We start from the raw sequence: 8,080 nt of genomic DNA, 5'->3' as shown, positions 1-8,080 counted from the left end.
AAAGTACAGCTATGGAATTTTCCCAAACATAGAATATACAATGCTAAGATTGAACCGCAATGTAAGCTACAGGCTTTCGGTGTTTATGACGTGTCAATGTAGACTCATCAACTGTAGCAAATTTCCACTCTGGTGGGGCGTGTTGATAATGCCGTTGGTTCTGTAAGTACACGAGCAGGGAGCATGTGGAAAATCTCCGCACCTTCCTCTCAGTTTTACTGTGAAGCTTGAACTGCTTTTAAAATTTTAAGTCTTAATAAAATTTTCAGGCAATATTCAAATTGAGACCACCCCACTTATGACGAAGCCAAAGGCCCAGCTTTCAGTGATGTCTGAGCACAATCTCACCCTGACATATATTGACCACTACTCCATAGCTCCTGCAGTAGCTGACACCAATGACCAAAGTCCTGCTTCTGGTCTCTACTGTGCATACAGGTAACAGTTGTAATAATTACAATATCTATGTGAATTCTGTCACTCTGTTCTAGACATTATACTTATTTAATCCTCACACCAACCCTGTGAAGAAAGTATAATTAATACCACCACTTCTCAGTTAAGGAAACTGCGACACAGGGGACTTAAGTAGTCAGGTGAAAAGCACTCAGATGGCAAATGGTAGATCCAAGATGTGAACTCAGGAAGACTATTGCCCAGGCTTGTATTTGAAACCACTCTTAAGCACCACATCCCTGTTGCAGGAGCCATTTTCCAGCAAAGTCAGAACCCCAGATACTCTGGTTCTGCGAAATGCATTCAGAACTGCTCAAGACACGAAGGTCCTGAAGGATGCCCAGCGTCCTTCTGTAGCTTATTTTGTAAGATGAGATTTCAGGGGAAAAAACAGTGACAGTGAGAGAGGCACTGCATTGTTTCCTCCCATACATTTGTTCATCACAAGGTTTTATGGCTAAACACATATTTGCATGTTCATTCCATAGACATTTTCCTAACTAAACATCTCTCCTACCCAGTGTTAAAGAGAAACATAACATTAAATATTAAAGAGTAAAAACATGCTTTGAAAACTGATGACAAGTTCCATTGACAAAGTTTCAATGATTTCAGAATCTATGCCTGTGGTAGACTTTATTTTTTTAATCTTCAAATTGTTTATTTTCCCAGAGAATTATTAAGGAAAAGCCTGAAATTTATAATTCATCTGTGTTTAGAATGTTAACATTTTAATACTTTAACAATATATGTAAAAGAAGTTTCAAATTTTCTTATAAATGCAAATTATTCTTCAGTACTATATCTGTCTTGACTAAAATCATCTAATATTAAAATCATATCTGGTTTTACTACATTCTTAGAAAATAATGTAAGACAAAGAAAATCTTAAATTTGCTGTACTGTGAGAGCTCTCTGATCTCAAACCAGAACCACCTGAAACATTTTGTTCTTCTAAATAGCCAGCAATCACTAGTATCTGCCCACTCTTCCCCAGCTAAGCCAAAAAAGAGGCTGCTTAATTTTTTAAAATTTGCATTTATCATTCAACAAATGTTTTTTGAGCCCCTGGAATAGTCCAGGCATTTAGCTAGACCCTGAAAATACACACAAAAAAAATATGTATATAATACAAAATTTCTTACTTTCAAGGAGATTATGTTTTAGTGGTGGATACAAACAAGTAAGCAAAGTGCCTTAACAGAGACATGAAATATTACCTTTAAGAAGCAGAGGAGGAGCAAAAGCAAAGTGAGGAATGAGTATGGGAGAGATAAATTAACAACAGAAAAGGCCAAGAAAGGGCCGAAGTGGGCAGGAAGTTGGGAGGGCAAACCTGAGTTAAGAACTGTAAGGCGCTGCCAGGGATCCATAGGAAATCTGGAAGAATATTCAATAGGGTCCTGGTGAATCTGGGTGAGTGATCTGTTGCTTTGAATCTTCAAACACTTTCTGCAATGTTATGTTCCAGTGAAAGCACTTTAATCATGACTGCTAGTCTACATGCAAACACATTCATCCATGTCCCTGTGAGATACATAATCCTACCCCTAGCCAAGAGACCTACATTCCAGAAACTTAAGTCATGGTACAGAAATCCAAATTCAACTCATCAACACCATCTGCATAACCAGCTGTTCACCTCCAGTATTTCCTTCTTTTTTCATGTAACTCATGTTCATAGGGAAAAAAGAAATCATGAATGAAAATGTTATCTGTGCTTCGAAGTCCTACATTTCATAATGCCAACATCATCCCCAAATGTTCTCTGACAATGTTGCTTATGCCACCTGAAGAGGCAGGTTTTTTTATCTTGGGGAAATTTTCAGGTATTTGGTAACTGATAGCAGTGTCTTCATCCTCAGATCCTGACAGTGCAGAACAGAAAACCAGCACATGTGTCTGAGGACTGGCCAGGATGTTTCCAGGTTACTGCTCCAAGGCTATTGGCAGGCACTCACTAACCACATTACGGTTTCTCAGGGCCAGGGTCTGCCTTTTGTCCTGTGCTTTTTATCCAGGGGAATTGATTTCCTGTTCACCCATCCATCCCTTGATTCATTCGCAAGCATTTGCAGAATGCCTAATATATATCCAATAGATAACTATCAAAACACAACAAACATATCTTTCAGATATTGAAAGAAATAGTCTGACAGATTTTCTTCTCCACTTCTCCCCTCTGTTACAGAAGGTGGAAAAGCTACATACCTGATGAGGCATTTGTAAGGACTAAATGAAATATTGAAAGTCAAAGACTTAAAACACAGATTGGCACATCGTAATTACTCGTTACGTATTTGTTGTTACTGTTATCATTATTATATGAAAAACCAGGATTAAGGCATAGATGTTATGACCCACAACAACACTTACATGATTATAGCTGATTATAAGCATTACTACATAATTGTGCCTCTCTGCAGCTTTCTGTATCTGACCTAGAAAGAGTTTCTTCAAAGTAGCCTGGTGTAACCCATTTTGTGCGTAATGGCTATCTGTTCGTTCTGTTGTCATGCATGATTGCTATAAAATATCTGTGCTTCATCAGTCCTCCAGAAAGTGCACTTTTCCCTCTCACTACTATTTTTGATCTATGATTTCTACAAATTTGGAAAAAAATGTGATTAAAAACATTGTTTGAAGACTATGAACTTATGGGTCAGAGGAGTTTACTTCCTCTCATCCCCAAGACAAGTTCCAAAGTCTTCCTTTCATTGTTAATCATGAAAAAAAAAAAAAAAGTAGAGGGAATTAGGACATTGGAGAAGATATTGCAGTATTGTTGTTGTTGTTGAGTTGCTAAGCCGTGTCTGACTCTTTACGACTTCATGAATTGCAGCACGCCAGGCTTCTCTGTCCTTCACTATCTCCTGTCGTTTGCTCAAACTTATATCCATTGAATCAATGGTGCCATCCAACCATCTCATCCTCTGCTGTCCCCCTTCTCCTCCTGCCCTCAATCTTTCCCAGCATCAGGGTCTTTTCCAATGAGTCAGCTCTTCCCATTAGGTGGCCAAAGTATTGGAGCCTCAGCTTCAGCATCAGTCCTTCTAATGAATATTCAGTATTGACTTCCTTTAGGATTGACTGGTTTGACCCTTGCAGTCCAAGGACTCTCAAGAGTCTTCTCAGTACCACAGTTCCAAAGCATCAGTTCTTCAGTGCTCAGCCTTCTTTGTGGCCCAACCCTCATATCCATAATGACTGCTGGAAAACCACAGCTTTAACTATATGGACCTTTGTTGGAAAAATGATGTCTCTGCTTTTTAAAACGCTGTTTAGGTTTGACATAGCTTTTCTTCCAAGCAGTGTATTTTAATTTCATGGCTGCAGTCACCATCCACATTGATTTTGAAGCGAAAGAAAATGAAATCTGACACTGTTTCCACATTTTCCCCATCTGATTGCCCTGAAATGATAGGACCAGATGCCTTTATCTTAGTTTTTTGAATGTTGAGTTTTAAGCCAGCTTTTTCACTCCCCTCTTTCATCTTCATCAAGAGGCTTATTAATTCCTCTTAACTTTCTGTCATTAAAGTGGTATCATCTGCATATCTGAGGCTGTTGATATTTCTCCCAGATATTGCAGTATGGAAACCTATAAACATTTCATAAGTTTATATCTTCAAGTTATCCTTGAAGGATCCCATCACCTACGACTAGGAAATTTTGTTATGAGAGTTATGGGGTCCTTTAATAAGCTATGAGATATGTTGGGTACTGTTTCTCTGTTATCCAAAGTCCCTGCTGCTGCTACTGCTAAGTCACTTCAGTCGTGTCCGACTCTGTGCGACCCCATAGACAGCAGCCCACCAGGCTCCACCATCCATGGGATTTTCCGGGCAACAGTACTGGAGTGGGGTGCCATTGCCTTCTCACTCCAAAGTCCCTAAGCAGTCTCAAATACTGGAATAGGAATTCTCCCCCTAGGAAGATATCTCTAATGCACTTTATTTAATTTTAAATGTCATTAATATCACAAACTAAGATTCAGAATTTCTGGAGCTATCTGGAAAACTAATTGAGGGGTGTTGGAAAAGTGAAATTACGAAAGGGTTTCTAGTTTTGTTTTACAATATGGGAAGTTTGTGAGCAAATGCCTAAGTGACAGAAAGGAGAGCGAATGTGTTTCTACTGATGGGAGTCAGAGGCCTATGGACCAAACAGCTGAGGCAGACACTGAAGAAGGAATGTCCGACCGTAGAAATGCAGGGAGACTGCTAAAATCCCTAAGCAAAATGTGGAAAGCCTTCTACAAGTTTCTGCCTGGAACACATATCTAACATATCAAGTCTTCACATATCAGTTTTTCAGGTAGGTATCAATAAGGGCCCCAGTTCACCTTCAAATGTCACATTAGGCAAAGATTATCATTCTGGTCTTTCATACAGTTCATGAGGTTCTCACGGCAAATATACTGGGGTGGTTTGCCATTCCTCCTCCAGTGTATCATATTTTGTCAGAACTCTCTGCTATGACCCGTCCATATTGGGTGGCCCTGCATGGCATGGCTCTTAGCTTCATTGAGTTATGCAAGCCCCTTTGCCATGACAATGCAGTGATCCATGAAGGGGATAAATGCTGAAGAGATCAAGAAGAGATAGAAAGAATACATGGAAGGTGAAAGTGAAGTCGCTCAGTTGTGTCCAACTCTTTGTGACCCCATGGACTGTAGCCCACCAGGCACCTCCATCCATGGAATTTTCCAGGCAAGAGTACTGGAGTGGGGTGCCATTTCCTTCTCCAAGAATACATGAAAGAACTGTCTACAAAAGACCTTGATGAACCGGACTACTATGATGATATGGTTAGTCACCCAGAGCCAGACACTCTGGACTATGAAGTCAAGTGGGCCTTAAGAAGCACAGCAGTTAATAAAGCTAATGGATCTGAAGAACTTCCAGCAGAGCTATTCAAATCCCTAAAGGAGGATGCCATCAAGATTTTGCATTCATTACGTCAACAAATGTGGACGACCCAGCAGTGGCCACAGGACTGGAAAAGGCCAATCCTCATCCCAATTCCCAAGAAGGATAGTACTAAAGAATATGCTAACCATCAGACAATTGCATTCATCTCCCAGGCTAGTAAGGTTATGCTTAAAATCTTGCCAGTTGGCTTCAGCATTATGCAAAACAAGAACTTCCAGATGTCCAAACTGGGATTAGAAAAGGAAGAGGAACTAGAAATCAAATTGCCAACATTCACTGGATTATAGAGAAAGCAAGGGATGTCAGAAAAACATCTATTTCAGTTTCATTGACTATGCTAACATCTTTGTAGATCATGAAAAACTGTGGAAAACTTTTAGAGAGATGGGAGTACCAGACCATCTTACCTGTCTCCTGAGAAACCTGTATGCAGGTCAAGAAGCAACAGTTAGAACCCTGTGTGGAACAACTGATTGGTTCAAAATTGAGAAAAAAGTACAACAAAGCTGTCTGCTGTCACCGTGTTTGTTTAACCTATACCCTGAGCACATCATGAGGAATGCCAGGCTGGATGAGTTACAAGCTGGAATCAAGATAGGTGGGAGAAACATTAACAACCTCAGATATGCAGATAATACCACTCTAATAGCAGAAAGTGAAGAGGGACACAAAATCCTCTTGATTATGGTGAAGGAGAGTGAAAGAGCCAGTTTAAGACTAAATATTAAAAAACCTAAGATCATGGCATTCAGATAGTGAAGGACAGAGAAGCCTGGCGTGCTGCAATTCATGAAGTCGTAAAGAGTCAGACACGGCTTAGCAGCTCAACAACAACAACAATACTGCAATATCTTCTCCAATGTCCTAATTCCCATTAAATTAAAAGATGCTTACTCCTTGGAAGGAAAGTTATGACCAACCTAGATAGCATATTCAAAAGCAGAGACATTACTTTGCCAACAAAGGTCCATCTAGTCAAGGCTATGGTTTTTCCAGTAGTCATGTATGGATGTGAGATTTGGACTGTGAAGAAAGCTGAGCGCCAAAGAATTGATGCTTTGAACTATGGTGTTGGAGAAGACTCTTGAGAGTCCCTTGGACTGCAAGGAGATCCAACCAGTCCATTCTAAAGGAGATCAGCCCTGGGTGTTCTTTGGAAGGAATGATGCTAAAGCTGAAACTCCAATACTTTGGCCACCTCATGCAAAGAGTTGACTCATTGGAAAAGACTCTGATGCTGGGAGGGATTGGGGGCAGGAAGAAAAGGGGACGACAGAGGATGAGATGGCATCACCGACTCGATGGATGTGAGTTTGAGTGAACTCTGGGGTTGGTGATGGACAGGGAGGCCTGGCGTGCTGCGATTCATGGGGTCGCAAAGAGTCGGACACGACTGAGCAACTGAACTAATGAGTGATGGACAGTATTATGAAATGAATTCCCAGTACCTCAGAATGTGACTTTATTTAGAGACAGGGTCTTTAAAGAGGTGATTAAATTAAAATGAGCTCATTAGAGTAGGCTATAATCTCATAAGGACACCAGTCAATTCTAATTTTGTATGAAATCCTGGGTAAGTCAACATTTCTATGGCCTTCATTTCTGTATCAGTGGAGATGAAAAGGCTAATCTCATAGGATTTTTGTAGGGGATTAAATGAATTTATATATGATAATTGATATATACATATATATATATACACACATAAATATATATAAATATATATGTATACATACATATAAAGTATTAAACTGTAACAAGAATACAGTGTTATATGTAAGTGATATTATTAATCCTTATCAGTCAGTTCAGTCGCTCAGTCATGTCCCACTCTTTGCGACCCCATGAATTGCAGGACGCCAGGCCTCCCTGTCCATCACCAACTCCTGGAGTTCACTCAGACTCACGTCCATCCAGTCAGTGATGCCATCCAGCCATCTCATCCTCTGTCATCCCCTTCTCCTCCTGCTCCCAATCCCTCCCAGCATCAGAGTCTTTTCCAATGAATCAACTCTTTGCATGAGGTGGCCAAAGTACTGGAGTTTCAGCTTTAGCATCATTCCTTCCAAAGAAATCCCAGGGCTGATCTCCTTCAGAATGTACTGGTTGGATCTCCTTGCAGTCCAAGGGACTCTCAAGAGTCTTCTCCAACACCACAGTTCAAAAGCATCAATTCTTCGGTGCTCAGCCTTCTTCACAGTCCAATTCTCACATCCATACATGACCACAGGAAAAACCATAGCCTTGACTAGACAGACCTTTGTTGGCAAAGTAATGTCTCTGCTTTTCAATATGCTATCTAGGTTGGTCATTACTTTCCTTCCAAGGAATAAGCGTCTTTTAATTTCATGGCTGCAGTCACCATCTGCAGTGATTTTGGAGCCCAGAAAAATAAAGTCTGACACTGTTTCCCCATCTATTTCCCATGAATTGATGGGACCGGATGCCATGATCTTCGTTTTCTGAATGTTGAGCTTTAAGCCAACTTTTTCACTCTCCTCTTTCACTTTCATCAAGAAGCTTTTGAGTTCCTCTTCACTTTCTGCCATAAGGGTGGTATCATCTGCATATCTGATGTTATTGATATTTCTCCTGGCAATCTTGATTCCAGCTTGTGCTTCTTCTTCTTAATCTTTATAAGAAAAGGAAATCAAGACACACAAAAGAGACACCAAGCACAGAGGAAAGAC

Source organism: Bubalus bubalis, chromosome 1 (assembly GCF_019923935.1).
Source record: "Bubalus bubalis isolate 160015118507 breed Murrah chromosome 1, NDDB_SH_1, whole genome shotgun sequence".
In the NCBI taxonomy this organism is placed as follows: domain Eukaryota; kingdom Metazoa; phylum Chordata; class Mammalia; order Artiodactyla; family Bovidae; genus Bubalus; species Bubalus bubalis.
This window is presented reverse-complemented; position numbering follows the sequence as displayed.